Raw genomic sequence first — 18302 nt, 5'->3', positions numbered from 1 at the left:
TGTACTCCACAGAAAGAGGAAGGGCGGTGGAGCGGAAGGGAGGGAGAGGATCATCTGGTTAGGGTAGTTGTAAGGATGATAGCAGTCAAATCTGACTCTCAAGAAACTTGTATTCTAGCAGAAGGGAGACTGAAAGGAACTCCAAGGACAAATAATAAAATTCCACATGGGGATGGTATCAGGGCTATGAAGGAATGAAACCAGATAAGATAATATAGGCTCTTGGAGGGAGTGGTATTGCCCTGAGAGGTGAAGGAAGCAGGGCACCTGCAGGGGTGGGGGTGGGGAGAAGGGGAGTGTATCTGGAGAGTAGAGAAAGCTCTGGTGAGCTGAGGTATTTGTTACAGTGACTGAGGTTCTCCTAGCCTTGATCTAGGCAGCCTAGCCACTCTATGAACCATAGGGGTATGGTAGGCTCCCCTTCCCTTCATCCAAAGCCAAGCTACCTCCTCCACAATTCATCCCTGGAGCAGAGTCAGACAAGATGGAATCTGTACACTATTTTATTTTTTGTCAGTCCTGGGGCTTGAACTCAGGGCCCGAGCACCATCCTTGGGCTTTCCCCAAGGCCAGCGCTTTATCACTTGAGCCACAGCACCACTTGCGCTTTCTTCAGTGTATGTGGTACCGAGGAATCGAACCCAGAGCGTCGTGCATTCTAGGCAAGCACTCTACCACTAGGCCAAATTCCCCGCCCCCTGTATACTTTTTTTAAAAAATTGTTTTTTTCTGGTTTGGGGGCTTGAACTCAGGGCCCATGTGCCACCTCTGAGGCTCTTTGTGCTCCAGATGAGGGCTCTACCATTTGAGCCACGGCAACACTTCTGGCTTTAAGTAGTTTTTTAGCGATAGGAGTCTCACTGGGACATTTCTGCCTGGGCTGGCTTGGATATCCTCAGATCTTAGCCTCCCGAGAAGCTCTGGATTACAGGTGTGAGACACCAGCATACTGCATCCATATATTTTCTTAAGCCTGGGAGCCTATTTGGAGAAACAAGGGGATCATTTTACAGGGGAGGGGACAAGGGGAAGGCGGGGCAAAAAAGCCAGATAGGAAATGCTCCAGGTTAAGGGTAAAGGAAATCTTTATTCTTAGGAGCTTTGAGTAGAGATACTGATTCTTCTGAGCGCAGAATTGGGGGCCTTTATCCAATTTGTCTAGAAGTTGAGAAGGGACTGAATAAACTCCTTGGGGCCTAGAGTCTTTCTGGGTTCTGGATTTTGTTTGGAAGAAGAAACTGAGAAGAATTCACTAGCCCTGACTATCGGCTCCATATCAGATCTATGTCTGAGCACTGTACATGTGTATGTGTGTTCCTTTATTCTTTCAAGAGCCTATGAGGTACTATGGATGAGGAAACTGAGGCATAGTAATATTGTCACTCATTTCAAGGCCATTCAAGCTAATGGATGGTCCAGGACCCAGATTCTTTAGGATTTCTGCCTTTAAAACAGCTTCTTGAGAAGAGGAAGAGGAAGAGGAAGAGGAAGAAGAAGAAGAAGAAGAAGAAGAAGAAGAAGAAGAAGAAGAAGAAGAAGAGGAAGAAGAAGAAGAAGTGGAGGAGGAGGAGAAGGGAGAGGAGGAGGGGAGAAGAAGCAGGAGGAGGAGGAGGAAGAGGGAAGGAAGGAGGAAGAAGAAGGAGAAGGAAGAGGAGGAGGAAGGAGGAAGAAGAAGGAGAAGAAGAAGAAGCCGGGAGTTTGGCCTAGTGGTAGAGTGCTTGCCTAGCATGCGCGAAGACCTGATTCCTCGGTATCACATGCATAGAAAAAGCTGGAAGTGGTGCAGAGGCTGAAGTGGTAGAGCTCTAGCCTTGAGAAAGTCCAAGGACAGGGCTCAGGCCTGAGCTCAAGCCCAGGACTGGCAAAAAAAGAAAAGAAGAAGCATCACCATCAGCAGCAGCCAAGGAAAGCCAGGCACAGTGGCCCATGCCTGTAATCCTAGCTACTCAGGAGGCTGAGATCTGAGGATTAAGGTTCAAAGCCAGCCTGGGCACAAAAACAGCTAAGACTTTTATCTCCAATTAACCTCTAGAAAACAAGAAGTAGGGCTTGGCTCAAGGGTTGGGAAATAGCTTTGAGCTGAAGAGGTCAGGGACAGTGGCCAAGCTGAGTTCAAGCCCCATGACCCACCAGAACAAACAAACAAACAAAGCCAAGGAACACTGTCTAGATTTTTTTTTTTGCCAGTCCTGGGCTTGGGCTCAGAGCCTGAGCACTGTCCTTGGACTTTCTCAAGGCTAGCACTCTACCACTTAAGCCTCAGCACCACTTCCGGCTTTTTTCTATGTATGTGGTACCGAGGAATCGAACCCTGGTCTTCGTGCATGCTAGGCAAGCACTCTACCACTAGGCCAAACTCCCAGCCCCCACTGTCTAGATTTTTAATTCAAGCCACAATACTGGTGCACGTGTGCGTGCACATACAAGCTTCTGGTCTTGTCCAAAAAGAGACCTAAGAATCCCCATATGTGACACAGTGTCAAGGAGAGGTTGGAGTCTGGTAGGTCTATGTGGTTGAGCTTTAATAAGCTTGGGGATCCCCTTCTCATTGAGCTTCTTCAAAGGTAAAGACTTTGGCTAAAGATATTAACACAACCAAGACATAGCACTTCCTGACCTTACCTGTTCAGCTCTGGATGGCAAACTATGGCCCCACTGACTGCTGCCTGCTTTGTATGGCATTACTTGCTTAAGTGGTTGAAAAAAAAACAAACACCCCAAAGTCCCAAAGTGTGTGTGAGCTGGTCTTGGGGCTTGAACTCTGAGTTCCTTTTTTTTTTCTTTGCTAGTCTGGGGCTTGAGCTCCAGGCCTGAGCACTGTCCTTGAGCTTTCTCAAGGCTAGAACTCTACCACTTGAGCCACAAGTGGCACCCCTTCCGGCTTTTGTCTGTGTATGTGGTACTGAGGAATCGAACTTGGGTCTTTATGCATGGTAGGCAAGCATTCTACCACTAGGCCAAACTCACAGCCGCTTTTTCTTTTTGCCAATCCTGAGGCTTAATTAAACTTAAGGTCTGGGGCTCTGTCCCTGAGCTTCTTTTGCTCCAGGCTAGCACTCTGCCACTTGAGCCACAATACTACCACTTCCAGCTTTTTCTGTTTATGTGGTACTAAGGAATCAAACCCAGGGCTTCATGCATGCTAGGCAAGCATTCTACCACTAAGCCATGCCACATTCTCAGCCTTGGCTTTTTCTTTCTTTTCTTTTTTTCTTTCTTTTTTTTTTTTTTGTGCCAGTCCTGTGGACTGAACTCAGAGCTTGGGCACTGTCCTTGGGCTTTCCTCAGGGATAGTGCTCTACCCTTTAACCACAGTACCACTTCCGGCTATGTATGTGGTACCAAGAAATTAAGCCAGGATCTTCGTGCATGCTAGGCAAGCACTCTACCACTAGGCCAAACGTTTAGCCCAGCCTTGGCTTTTTCTGTGACTAATTGGAGATAAGAGTTTTATGGACTTTCTGTTTGGGTTGGCTTTGAACCACAATCCTTAGATTTTGGCCTCCTGAGTAGCTAGGATTACAGGCATGAGCCACCAGTGCTCGCCTGGCTCCAAAGAAGACTGTGGCATCAAAACTATATGAAATTCAAAGTTCACAAGAAATGTACTTAATATATATATATATGTAACTTCTCAGTAAATCACCTTGACATTAAAATTAAATTAAAACAGCAAAGTTCTACTTCTACAAAGAATTCATTAGAATCCAACCACACCCACTCATATTTTTACATGTTGTCCACAACTACTTTCTTCTACAATAGCCAACTATATAGATCCACAAAGTCAAAAATATTTACTAACTGGTCCTTTACAGATAGTTTACCAATCCCTGGAGATCATCACTGAGCCTGAGCTCGTGGCATATAGTAAACAATATTGAAGGAATGAACAACCATTTGTTAAAAGGAATAAATGATGAAATAAGGAAGGAAAAATTAAGGGATCTTCCCCGAGGATTTACCTAGTGTGAGGAGCAAATGGTCACTTGAGAATACAAGACCGAAACTGGTACTCTCAAGAAGCTGTTTCCTCCAGCTTCCTCCCTGCTTCTTGTCTCTCTGTGCCAGGTGCCCTCCCTGGTAGAGAAAGCTGATCTGAGCAACCTATTTTATTACAAAAGAAGAGAGAAGTGCCAGAGCTGGTGCAAAGCCAATTAAGCTCCCAGGAAAGTAGGACAGAATGGGAGTCTGGCAGTGGGCAGGAGATAGGGTGGAACCTATAACATGCTATGCGGAACACCTTAGCTGGAGAGCTGGGCATGTTCCCATGTAGTAGTCTCTAGGTGATATGGAATTCTGGGTTTAGGCCTTCCTAGGCCAAGGCTGTGTGCTACTCAGAGGACCTCCAAGAAAGCAGCTCTCTAAAGTCTCAGGGCTTGAGAAGGTATCTGAGATTCTAATAGTCCATAGTAGCTGAATGTACAGGGCACTGGGCTGGATATTTCACTTTCATAACCTTATTGACACTCTCAGATTACAGACTATGAAGCAGGGGCTCAATAAGGTGAATAATGTTTCCTAAGGGCTTGCAAATGGCAATGCCAAAATGTGAACTGGGCAATGTGACTCTCAATCCTTTAACTAGGATTAAGCCAAAGTGTTCATTGTTGCTGTGGACCCTGGACTTATCTCAGCTGTTCTGATTCAGAAAGCCTGAGTGAGCCCAGGGATTGTTAGTGACTGACCTTAATTTTGATGCTCTGGATAAGGCTCTGGGAAACTGACTGAAGATAGGTCTTCAGGCACCTTGGGAAAGCTACCTGCTTCCATGAGCTGGAAGCATCTGTCTATCCAAAGCAGGTGAAGAAAATCTTGAGATTGTCCCTAAGCTTGTTTAGCTATTAAGGAGTTTTGGTCCTGGGATCCAGTGGTTATGGCATCAAGATCCAGAAGCAGTGCCTAAGTAATGGGATCCTTGGGGGAGTTCTGTGCTTAGAAAGCATGCACAGGACAGGCCATGGATCCTGGGTCTGCCTTCGGGGTGGAGGGAGCAGCTGAAGAAGAGGCTACAGGTTTCTTAACTTTGCCTGGCTTCTTTGGATTTTGTTCTATGCAGAAGGAAGAAAAGCTTTCGATGTCTGCATATCAGCACAATTCATTTCGATCTGCCTCACTCCAGCACTAGTTCTCTGTGCTAAGCATCGAAGAGCACGAGAGTGAATGAGCCTCAACCACTGCCCTCTAGGAGCTCAGGGTCCCTCTTTTGGAGAACTCTGAGGGACACCAGATAGGCTGAAGTGGTTATAAACTTTCAAAAGGGGCTAGGAATGTGACTTAGTATGCCTAGTATGCATGAAGCCCTAGGTTTGATTCCTCAGTACCACATACACAGAAAAAGCCACAAGTGGCGCTGTGGCTCAAGTGGCAGAATGCTAGACTTGAGCAAAAGAAGCTCAGTGCCAGACCCTGAGTTCAAGCCCCAGGACTGACAAAAACAAAAACAAATAAAAAACACCTTTCAAAGGGATCTTAGAGATTTGGATACAGATCTTTCTAGTGGGCTTGTTCAAAACCCAAAGACATGTGAGGCAAAGTGAACAAGTGCAGTGAAACTGAGAGGAGTGACCTTGCCAGGCTGGGGGAGGACTTTGGAGTTGGCCATGCCTGACCTCAGATGCTGAGGTTCTTCCACACACCAGTCTGTGGCCAGTACCAACACTGGGGTCTTGAGACCAGCAAGTCTAACGGGGTGGACCCGAACATGTGACTAAATACAAATTTATAAGTTCTTGTGCATTTGCATGTGTTATGTAGGGCAGATTATGTGGGTCAGTACTGCTTTCAGTCTATGCACATACTGACGTACATGCCAATAAGTGGGCATGCTTGCTTATTTCTATGTGTGGATGGGAGGGCATGAATGCAAGGTCATGAGATCTTGCATAGAGGGAAGGAAGTCTGAAGATGAACACATTGTATGCCTGCAAGTATATACAATGTTGGCAGTGTGTTACTGTAACCCCAGCTCAGGAGGATCTTCAGTTCCAGGTGGAACTGGCTACACAGTGAGTTTGATACCAACCAATACACAACAATGGGATCCTGCCTGCCCCCCTCCCCAAATGACAGGATCCTGTGGCTCATACCTGTAATACTAGCTACTCATGAGACTGAGAGCTGAGAGTCACATTTCAAAGCTAGCCTGGGCAAGAAAGTCTGGAAGAGTCCTATTTCCACCAAAAGGTCAGAAGTAGAGCTGTGGCTCAAGTAAAAGAGCCAGACTTGAGTAAAAAATGCTAAGGGACCAGGGGCCGGGACTTTGGCCTAGTGGTAAAGTGCTTGCCTAGACCCAGGTTTGATTCCTCGGTACAACATACATAGAAAAAAAAGCCAGAAGTGGTACTGAGGCTCAAGTGGTAGAGCTCTAGCCTTGAGAAAGCCCAAGGACAGTGCTCAGGCCTTGAGCTCAAGCCCAGGACTGGCAAAAAATTAAAAAATAAAAATAAAGGGTAAGAGACCAATCCAGGCCCAAGGTTCAAGCACAAAAATTAAAGATTAAAAATTTTTAAAGTTAAGTAAGTATACCCTGATCTGGGAATCAGCTTCAGGCTGGAATTCTATAACTCCTATAACTGTAATAATGGCTGACATTGTAGCTTTTGCTCAAAGCCAGGTCCACTGTTCCTCTATGCAGTACCTCAGTGAATCTTCACACCAATCTTAAAATATAATTGAGTTAGTACCTCCACTTATAGATTAGGAAAATTAGACTCAGAGAGGTTTAGTGACTGCTTGAGTTAAACATCTCAAAGGCAGCAACACTGGGACTGACAGCCAACCATAGGACCTCCGAAGTTCCTCCTTCGCCATTTCCTATAAGCCTCTTTTCAGCTATTTTTAAAAAATGCCTCATGAGGAAATGTCCCTGGCATATTCACAGCTTGCATAGACAACTCAGACCTTCTCATATTGACTGGGAAGGGATTGTCCCTGGGACCTGGCTTTTAGGATCCATAGCTGGAACACATGCAAAGGTCACACAGAGGTGAGGTGAAGTGGCCCTTGTTTATCCAACAATCCAAAGAATTTGAGTCAGAGCTAGCTGAGGCCCATACTGAGCACATGTTGTATATCCTGCCTCTTACAAGAACAGTTCAGCTTGGAAAGTGGTCCCAGATGAGACTGGTTCTAGAAAGCTACTCACAGATGTGTACCCCTGAAGAGAACAGTGTGGAGCCCGGAACCATGACACCCCTCCTGTCAGCTCGGCTGCAAGAGTAACTGGTACTCTTGTCTTTCTTCTCCTTTTGAGGGTTTGTAAATAGAAACCCTTATGTAAAAAAGAAAACAACCAGGTCAGGCAGAAGCATTTTTGTTATCTTTGGAAACGGATTGATCTAAGTTCAAAAGCTTCTTGGGCAAGTTGTTTAGCCTCTCCAAGCTCTTGTTTGTGTGGGGTTTTTTGTATGCTGTCATTGATGCTTATGCCTGTCATAGGGTTTGAACTCAGGGTATAGATGTCACCTCTTAGTTTTATTTTCCCCCTCAAAACTTGCATTCTACCACTTGAGCCATAGCTCCACTTCCAGCTTTTTGGTGGCTAATTGGAAATAAGAATTTCATAGATTTTCCTGCACAGACTGGATTCAAACTATGATCCTCAGATCTCAGCTTCCTGAATAGCTAGAACTACAGCTACTTGTCTTCTTAGCTATAAAATAGAATTGGTAATAAGAACTCCCAGGTGGATTGTGGTGAGAATTAGGTGGGATGAGGCATATGGAGGCTTCTACACTGTTAGGCACATAGTATGAGTGTACACAGCAAACTTAAGCTGTTAGAACCATTTCATCATATTTCCATTTACAGGGCTAACATCATTTTTCCATGTGACCTTGGAAAAACATGTAATATATTCCTAAATAGAGTCATTATTGGACCTTCTCATCCCTTCCTTCTATCATTCATTCCTCTCTTGAAATCATTTAAATATTTTATTGAGATATAATGCTGTACCACAAATTTCATTTTTTCTTTTTTTGCCAGTTGTGGGGATTGAACTCAGGGTGTGAGCACTGTCCTTGGACTTTTCTCAAGGTTAGTGCTCTACCACTTGAGCCACAGCACCACTTCCAGCTTTTTTCTATGTATGTGGTACCGAGGAATCGAACCTGAGTCTTTGTGCATGCTAGGCAAGCGCTCTACCACTAGGCCAAACTCCCGGCCACAAATTTCACTTTTTAAAATTGTACAATCTAGAGCCACACACCAGTCTCATACCTATAATTCTAGCTACTCAGGAGGCTAAGATCTGAGGATCAAAGTTTGAAGCCAGCCAGCCTGTGCAAAGAAATCTCAGAAACTCTTATCTTCACTAACCAGCAAAAAGTCAAAAGTGGAAGTGTTGCTCAAGTGGTAGAATTCTAGATTTGAGCTAAAAGAGCTAAGTAAGATCATGAATTCAAGCCCTATTACCAGCATAAAAATAGATCGATAGATAAAAGTGTACAATTTAGTGGACTTGGAATATCATAGGATTGTACCATCACCAGTATCTAATTCCAGAACAGTTGCATCAATAAAGGATTGTATTCATCCAGATTCCCCTTCTTCCCAGTGCCTAGAAACTACTAATCTACTTTGTATCTCTTTGGGTTTGCTTATTCTACACATGTCATGCATGGAAACATGCAGATGGGGTCTTTCCTTTCTGGATTTTTTTCACTTAGCATAATGTTTTTGTGGTGTACCCATGAGGAGATATGTACTTCATTCTTTTTTTTTTTTTTGCCAGTCCTGGGCTTGAGCTCAGGGCCTGAGCACTGTCCTTGGGCTTTCCTCAAGGCTAGTGTTCTACCCTGAGCCACCACACCATTTCTGGCTTTTTCTATGTATGTGGTACTGAGGAATTGAACCCGGGTCTTCGTGCATGCTAGGCAGGCACTCTACCACTAGGCCAAACTCCCAGCCCCGTACTTCATTCTTTATATGACTAAATAGTATTCTACAACATGGGTCTTCCTCATTTGCTTTATCTGTTTATCATTTAATGGACATTCATGTGCTGTTCCCACTTTTTAAGTGTTATGAATAACACTGCTGTGAACATTTGTGTCGAGGTTTTTGTGTGTGCATTGCTAGGTCTTGTGATAACTCTTTGTTACAAGTTTGGGGAACTGCCAGACTGTTTTTGATCATGGCTATGCCATTTCAAATTCCTACTTCACATTATATAAAGGATCCAATTTCTCCATATCTTTGACAATACTTATTTCCCATCTTCTATCGTAGACATTTTAGTGTGTTTGAAGTGGTATTTTAATGTGGTTCAGATTTGCCTGTTCTTAATGTCTAATGATTTTGAACATATTTTCACGGTCTTATATGCCACTTTTTGGAAACATGTTAATTTAAATCTTTTGCCCATTTAAAATTTCTCATGTTAGCGGATGTTTACTGATTACCTACTATATGCCAACATATCAGAGATTGGGATGATACACAAAAACCAGGGCCCTGCTTGGAACATGAAAACTTGTGCTGTTCTGCCTCCCAGAGATCTCACATGGCAGGGGCACTGCTCCAAAAATGGACGATATGTGGACAGGGCTAGGACCTCAGGTTTCAGAGGCCCTGTGTGCAATTCTCCCTCCCTCAAGCCTGCCTGGTCTCATCAGACACTGCTGTGATCAAGACCAGGCAGCTGGGTGTGCTAGTTATCCAGTCTACCAAACAAAACAAGAACCCTATTGATTTACACCTTGTGTCTCAGTTTAAACCCACCATTATGGGCTCTGGAAATGTTGCTTAGTGGTAGAATGCTTACCTAGCATGCATGAAATCCTGGGTTCAATTTCTAAGTACCACATGAACAGTAAAGGCCAAAAAGTAGTGTTGTGGCTCAAGTGGTAGGGTGCTAGCCTTGAGCAAAAAGAAGCACAGGGACAGTTCCCAGGCCTTGCATTCAAGCGAGGGGTCGGGGGCGGAGGGGGGGGAACCCATCACAAAGCCAATGGCCAATCACACAATCACAGTCATCTCTAGGCATCACCGCAAGGTGAGAGCAGGGAACAGTAGACTACTTGGAATGGTCCAGTAGGAAAACAGAAGGAACAGAAGGAACTTGCATTATCCCTACTGCTGCATGTCTTATTTATGTCTCTTCACCTCTATGAGTCTAAGTTTTCTTAGCTATGCAATGAGAGAATAATGGCACAATCTGTCCAGGGGATTATAAAGCTGAAATGAAATGATGCATGCATTGGAGTAGAGGGAATGCTCACTAGACAGAAAACATATCTGAGATGACCCATAAATGTTCTACTGCCCTATAGAAAATAGAGGTAATAGGCGTTAGGAGTACTTCCTCATCTTTGAGGAACAGCTGCCCCGAGGTCAGAGCTACCCACAAAGAATTTCAGAGGCAATCATTCTAACTCAGGCTGCCAGGTCATCCTGGAAATACGGTCCTGCTGCTTCTGTGGCTTTCTAGTCTCCCTGCTGGCTTGCCCTCAGCCCTTCCAGTCCACATCATGGCAGCTAGAAGTCTTCTCACTAATCTGCCAAGTTCTTGGCCAAGGGGAAATATGTTTCCAGATAGGGTGAAAATAGAACTCTCTCCAAATATGCTCATTATGGCTAAAGAAAATAAATAGTACCAGAAAGGAAAAGAAACAGAAGACTCAGAAAGACCAGAACTGCGCATCTGGGGTAGATGAGCTGCTGATGGGTGGAGTTTGGGCTTACATAGAAAGGGGTGTGTATGAAATGTGTGTGTGTGTGTGTGTGTGTGTGTGTGCACATGTGTGTGAGAGAGAGAGAGAGAGAGAGAGAGAGAATGAATGAATGAATGATTTTGTGCATGCTGAACATGTGGGAGATAAATGTATGTATGTGGGAATATCTATGAGAGTATGTACCTATATGAGTGTGAGTATGCAGACTGCATATGAAAGTATGTGTGTGAGACAATGCATTTGTGGGTGAGGTGGAAGTTTATAAGCAAATACAAGTGTGAGTATCTATGTATGTAAGCATAGTGAGTGGATGCATGGTGTGAAAACTAGTGCATGTGTATGTATGGGTGAAAATATGCATGACTGTGGATTGTATATGTGTGTGTGTGTGTGTGAATGTGAATGCATATGTGAGAGTGTAGGGGTGAGTTTTGTGTGTGAGAATGTGTATGATGTATATGTGTATATTTGCATGTGTTGTGTTGTATGTACATGTGAATATGTGTGTATCTACATGCACATGGTACACCATATGTGTTGGTTGAGGTTGAGTGCATGTGCGCTTGTATGTATGAATGTGTGTGTTCTTGTATGTGGTGTGATACTGTGTGATTTGTGCTCCAAATCAGGTGCTAAAGGAGGTAGCCCCAAGGGAAGTGAGAATTGTTGTGGCTTGCTCACTCGTGGCTCAGGCATAGCCAGTCCGAGAAAATGTTTCAGAATAGACCTGCTAGCGTTTTCTTCCTTCCTTCCTCCCTCCCTCCTTCCCTCTGTCCCTCTCCCCTCCTTCTCCCTCCCTCCCTCTCTCCCTCCCTCTCCCTCTCCCTCTCCTGCTCTTCCTTTTGTAACAGTTCAGAGCACTGTTCCCTAGCTTTTTTTGCTCAAGGCTATCACTCTATCACTTCTGACTTTTTGCTGGTTAATTGGAGATAAAGACTACCCTTTTCAAGCTGACTTCAAACTGTAATCCTTAGATCTCAGCCTCCTGAGTAGCTAGAATTACAACATGAGCCACCAGCACCTGGCCTTTTTTTTTTAGATGGAAAAATTATTGTTTATTTGACAGATAACTTCTGACTCTAATAAAGAAGTTGCAATAATGTGTATATACACCAATTCAAAATATTTTCACTAAGCACCAAGTGCAATGGTTTCTGCCTAAAAGATAGATAGATAGATACATAGATACATAGATACATAGATACATAGATACATAGATACATAGATAGATAGATAATTTTTTGTCGGTCATGGGGCTTGAACTCGGCCTGAACTCTGTCCCTGAGCTCTTTAGCTCAAGGCTACTGCCTTACCCCTTGAACCAAGCCCCACTTCTTGTTTTCTAGAGGTTAATTGGAGATAAAAATCTCCAGTCCTTTTGTGCCTGGCAGGCTTTGAACCTTGATCCTCAGATCTCAGCCTCCTGAGTCACTAGGATTACAGGTGTGAGCCACCGTGCCCAGCCAAAAGATATATTTTTAAACAATAATACATCTAAAGTTGCCAATCTGAGCCTATAATTAGCATGATATGACTAAGTTAATACCTTGTAAATAAGTAAGGAGTGCTTTAAAAGCTTTGTGTGACAAACACTGGAGGCTCACATCTGTAATTCAAGCTACCTCAGGAGGTTGAAATGTAAGTTTCCTAGTTGAAGATAGCCCAGGCCGAAAACTTGTAAGACTCTTATCTCTAATTAGCCAGCAAAAAGCCAGAGTGGAGATATGGCTCAAATGGTAGAATTCAGCTTTGAGCAAAAAAGCCAAATAAGAGCACGAAGCCTTGAGTTCATGTCCCAGCTTCAACACACACACACACACACACACACACACACACACACACACACACACGCGCGCGCGCATGCGGGTACAGCTTTACTTAAGCAAAGCCAAGTGCATCATTCCTGTAAACCCAGCTACTCAAGAGGCAGAGCTTGAGAAGATGGTGGTTCAAAGCCAGTCTGGGCAAGAAGCTACCAAGGCCCAATCTAAACGAACAAGCTGGACACGGTGGTAATTTTCTTGTGATTCCAGCAATGCAAGAGGCATAGAAGGAAGACTATGGATTCAGGCTATTGAGGCAAAAAATATGCAACTCTACCTAAAAAATTGCCAAAACAGGGGTGGGAGTGTTGCCTAGTGATAGAGTGCTTGCCTAGCTTGCACGAAGCTCTGGATTCAATTCCTCAGTACCTCATACACAGAAAAAGCTGGAATTGGTGCTGTGATTCAAGGGGTAGAGCCTTGAGAAAGCCCAAGGACAGTGCCCAGACCCTGAGTTCAAGCTTCAGTACTGGCAAAATAAAAAAATAAAGATAAATAGCAAAACAAAAAGGATTGGAGGTGAGGCTTAGCAGGTAGTGCACTTACATAACAAGCACAAAGTCCTTGGTTTCAGCTCTAATACAGAGAGAAAGAGAGAGAGAGAGAGAGAGAGAGAGAGAGAGAGAGAGAGAGAGAGAGAGAGAGAGAGAGAGAGAGAGAGAGAGAGAGGGAGAGACATATATCTAATTGAGGGAATTTGTTGGTCTTAGGCTAGTAATCATAAATACATGTGTCAAATATTCATACAAGCACGCAGAAATGAGCAGCAAGTCTAATGAATAAATAAGTCAGGTGTTGTTGTTTCACGCCCGTAATCCTAGCTACTTGGGAAGTTGAGACTGGGAAGACCATAGTCACCTCTCAGCCTAGGAAAAAAGTTCACAACACCCCCTTCCCAACTCACAGGTGGGCACCCACCTGTCATCCTAAGTATGAGAGGATAATATTTGGAGCATCATGGATCCAGGATAGTCTACCAGCAGTCTTTGAGACCCATCTTCACTGGAGAGAAGCTGGAAGCAGGGATGTATGACTGTGATCCCAGCAATGGTGGGAAGTCCAAAGTAAGGAATTGCAACTCAGGCACATCTCTGGTAGAAGCTAGACTCTACCCTAAAAATAACCAGTGAAAAAACCACTTGCTCCTACTTTCATGGAAACTTCCTGCTGTATGGTAGCTGAGAGTTCCACTAGAGTTACAACTTTTTCAAATTCAGAGCCACAGAATGTTGCAAGTATAAGGGTCTTAGAGCCCATCTCACAGTATCAATGGATAGATTTAAGCTAGGATCTCAATCTACCCATTGATAGGGTAGATTGAGAGCAGAGCTAGGATTGGAATTAAGACCTTCTGCATTCTATCCAATATCCTTGGGCATTCTAGCAACAAACACATTTGCCTCCCTGCTACCATTTGCTCATTTAGCAGATGTTTATGAAAGTCTATTAAGAACTAGGCCCCAAAGGAAGCTCTAATGGACAGACAATGACCTTGCTTCAAGGAGCTTTCCTTCTGGCATATGGAAGTAGGTGTTAAGCTTATAACCATGATCATGATGATGACTGCAGGTCCTGATAAGTGTCTCAAAGTCAAGAAGACAGTGATTTGATTCCAATCCCAGGACTACTTCAGCTAGGGGACCACCAAGTATCTCCATAGAGTGATATTGGAGCTGCAGAAGTCCAACTGGGTGTCTTCATAGGGGCAGATGGGGCAGTCAGCAAGGTTAAAGGTCAGGAGACCTTGACCAGGCCCCTCATTCCATTCTGATGTGAAGTGATGGGGAAAATTTCCTTCCTGTAGGCAGGAATTCTTCAAAGAAAAATCAAAGCTGGAAGGGAAAGTACCCTGATGCTGCTAGGATCCAGGAATTATTACTGACAAGGTAGTGGAGGAACTCACATCCTCTACTCATACCCTGAAGCTCTGGCCCAGTCTTTATGGAAATCACAGTGACCAGAGGTACTAAGTAAGAGTGACTACTGGCATTACTTACACTCTTGACTTGTATCAGGTATATTTGAAGTGCTTTAGATGTATGATTGCATTTAATCTCCTCAGTGTAATCTAGGAAATGGGCACTGAGGTCACTCCCTACTTTATAGGTAAGAAAAGTGAGTTGTGTGTGTGTGTGTGCTCTGTTCTCAAGTTTTGGTGCTTAAAGTTCACATTATACCACTTGAATCACAGTTTCCTTCTGGCTTTTTATTTTATGGCTAGTTGAAGATAAGAGTCTCACAGAGGCAGGCGTTGGTGGCTTATGCCTGTAATCCTAGCTACAAAGGAGGCTGAGCGCTGAGGATCATGGGCCATGAGATTCTTATCTCCAGAAAAAGTCGAAGTGGTGTTGTGGTTCAAGTAGTAGAGTACTAGCCTTGAGCAAAAGGAGCTCCGGGACAGCACACAGGCCCAGACTGGCAAGCCTCGACTTGCAAAAAAAAAAAAAAAAAAAAAAAAAAAGTCTCACAGACTTTCCTGCCTGGTCTAGCTTCAGATCACTGTCCTCAGATCTCAACCTTCTGAGAAGTACATTAGACTTAGGCTAGAATTACAGGCATGAGCCACCTACACCTGGCAAAAAGTACAATCTTATTGAAGTGATTGCTCCACCAGGAAGTGGCAGAATTGCCATTTGCATCCAGGTCTGTGATCCCAAAGACCACAGTTCCCAAGCATAATTCCCGAGCCCCTCTTGCCTGACCTTCTTGCCTCACTGACATTAGCCCTTCTGGCCCCTTGAAATCACCCAACCTGCCCACGAATCTCCTAACTCAGGTCTCATGACTTGCCAGGAAACCTTGAATTATGCCTCTGTTTACACAGGCATGGGTCAGTATTATTGTCCCAACAATACCTACTATGTGTGAACTGATAGGACCTTCATGTGTAAGGTAGGTTTTCACAAGAACCCTTCAAGGTCATGCTTGTGTAGCTCATCTTACAGCTAAGGCGGTAGAAGAACTGGCGAAAGGTCACGTGACTACAGAAGATCAGGTAACCTGACCACAGAGCCTGACTGGCTTCCATGCCTTCCCAAGGGGAAATTGACCAAAAAATCAGCCTGTTTCACCTCATTCAAACCTCAGAATCCACAACTTCCAGCCTCAGTCTACACAGGGCTCAAATTTATGCCTTAGCAATGCTACAAATAACAGAAAATGCCATCCTTGAGGTTGCTATTAAATACTTGAAACTTCAAATGTCCAAATGGTAAATGCTAAGGGTTCTCTATGACTGTGCCTCTATGGAAGAAAGAAACTTCCAATAGCACAGCTCTGATATTAGGGTAATTTGTTCCTTCGGAGCCTCAGTTTCTCTGCAAAAATAGGGTATATAGTAACATCCACTTCACAGGTGAGGAGTCAAGTAAAACTAAGATTACATATCAGTATCTAGCACACTATAGATGCTTAGTAAAGATCTATGGGTTGGGTGGGTGGATGTAGTCCTAGATACTCAGGAGACTGAGATCTGAAGATCATGGTTCAATCCAGCCCAGGCACAAAAGTCAGTGCAACTCTTATTTCCAACTCTCTTATTTCTAATTAACCACCAGAAAACTTGAAGTGGCACTGTAACTCAAGTGGTAGAGCAGGAGCCTTGAGCTGGAGAGCTCAGGGACAGTGCCCAGGCCCAGAGTTCAAGCCCCACGACAGACAAAAAAAAAAAAAAAAGACCTGGGGGTTCATTCCAATGGTGAGTTGACAGTTAGCTTCAATAGCCTTGAGCTAAATAGCTCAGGGACAGTGCCCTGGCCCTAAGTTCAAGCTCTAAAAAAAGGAAAAAGAAAAGAAGGCTTCAAAATTGAGTGGCTGATACCATCTGGAATCTGGACAGTGGGATTGAGATTTCAATTTCCAGGGTTTCCAGGGCATTCCTTAGAGGCCCTTCATCCTTGCCATATCTAGAGCCATTGGTATTAGTGTTTACCAGACCCCCAGGATCTCCCTGTGTGCACAATAGAGTCAGAGGAGCAGTAGCACAGGCCCTATCCCTGTAGCTCACAGATAGGCCAAGCAGGGGAAGCAACCGGATTTACAGCCAGCCATGTACTCAGAACTGCAGCCGAAGGAGGGAAGTGTGTACTCCATGGGGAAGTTCCTGCCACAAACACTGGTTGAGAAATATAGCGGGGAAAATCCACCTGACTGCGATTGCAGATTTCCAAGGGTAACTTGTAAAACTCTCCTTCCTCTCTTTGTCCCTTAGGGTGGCAGCTTCCCCTAATTCTACTCTCTTTACTGTCAATTTCCTATACATCTTTTTCTATTACTTAACAGATTCAATTCTGTCTTTTTGAAATACTTAAAATGGCTTCTCTTCTCTGTTGGATCAGAGGGTACAGAGAGTACAGAGGGTAGGTCCCCTTTGTCACAGGCCAAGATCAGAGCAAGGAAAGGATGAGTAATGGTTTGGGATAAACAGGACCAGGATAGGTCATTTCCTTTCTAGGTACCATGCCAAGGGATGAAACTAAATGGTCCCTAAGAACCTTGCTTGCTAAGTCCACAGATTTCCATCTGTTCTGATCCTAATTCTGATTCTGCGTGGTCTCTGATTCTGTGGTCCCTCTTGTCTCTGGCCTCTATGTGCCAACCTGCTTAGGGGATCAATGAACAGATTAGTGATGTGGTCCAAAAGGACCAAAAAATGAAACCATGTGTGTTAGCTGGCCTCTCACCCATAGAGAACAATGCACTGGGAAAGTTCCACTTAGCAATCTGGTGATATCACTATTCTTGCTTACCTGACATCTCCATCCTGCTGGTCCAGGTTAGAGCCTATCTTCCAATGTGGGCCTACTTTACACCAGTCTCTATGTGCCCACAGCCATGAGTGCAGCCTTTGTTCTACAGCCAGTTATTCCAGATGTGCAAAGAGTTCCAGGCCCTCAGAAGCCTTTTTCCCAAATTAAAACAAGAGATACTTCCTGGCGTGGGTGGTCTTACGCATCTGCTTGAACCCTACCTCGCATCTCTCCCTGGCACTGGAGGCTCACACTTGTAATATCAGCTACTCAGGAGGCTGAGATCTAAGGATCACAGTTCAAAGCCAGCCCAGGGAAGGAAAGCCCATGAGACCCTCACCTCCAGTTAACTACCAGAAAACCAGAAGTGGCACTGTGGCTCAAAGTGGCAGAGCATTAGCCTTGAGCTGAAGTGCTCAGGGACAGTGCCCAGACCAAGAGTTAAAGGCCTGGACCGACAAAAAAGAAAAAAAAGAAAAAAGAAAAAATTATTTCTAGAAAGAACTAGTTTCTAGCAAAATGTTATAGAGAGACTCCAAGAGAGATGCGGACCAGAAGAGATTACCAGTCTATCTCCCTCCTCCAGGAGCAAAGTTAGACCCTTCCAAGAGTTCTGCAGACTGACAACTTCCAAACTGAGCAGTTTAAACACACTAGATCCCCAACTAAAACTTGACAGAATCAAGGTATGTTACAACAGGCTGTTCTAAAAGTCCACTTGGCAGACATCTCTTTACATACACCAGAATTTAAAACTGCCAGTGAGGTAACTAAGTTCAGACTCTGTGCACTGTGATCTCAATCTACATTTCAAAACACTGTTCTATTGTTAGCCCCATTTTAACCAAGAGAAAACAAAATACCCAGCATGCTGTGCAAGGTCACCCAGTCAGGGAGCACCAGGGGACTGCTGGTTCTGCTTCTGCTTCTCCCTTCTACTTTTGGATTCCTGATGCTCTCTCAATGTGGTCTGTGGGGGTGGAGACTTCAAGGCTGAGAGATTTGTCTCATTGGAGGAGCTCAGAGCTGCCCAACGGTCTGATCTTCTGGAT

Source organism: Megascapheus bottae, chromosome 2 (genome assembly GCF_031878675.1).
Source record: "Megascapheus bottae isolate mThoBot1 chromosome 2, mThoBot2.hap1, whole genome shotgun sequence".
In the NCBI taxonomy this organism is placed as follows: domain Eukaryota; kingdom Metazoa; phylum Chordata; class Mammalia; order Rodentia; family Geomyidae; genus Megascapheus; species Megascapheus bottae.
Note: the sequence above shows the minus strand (reverse complement) of the source record.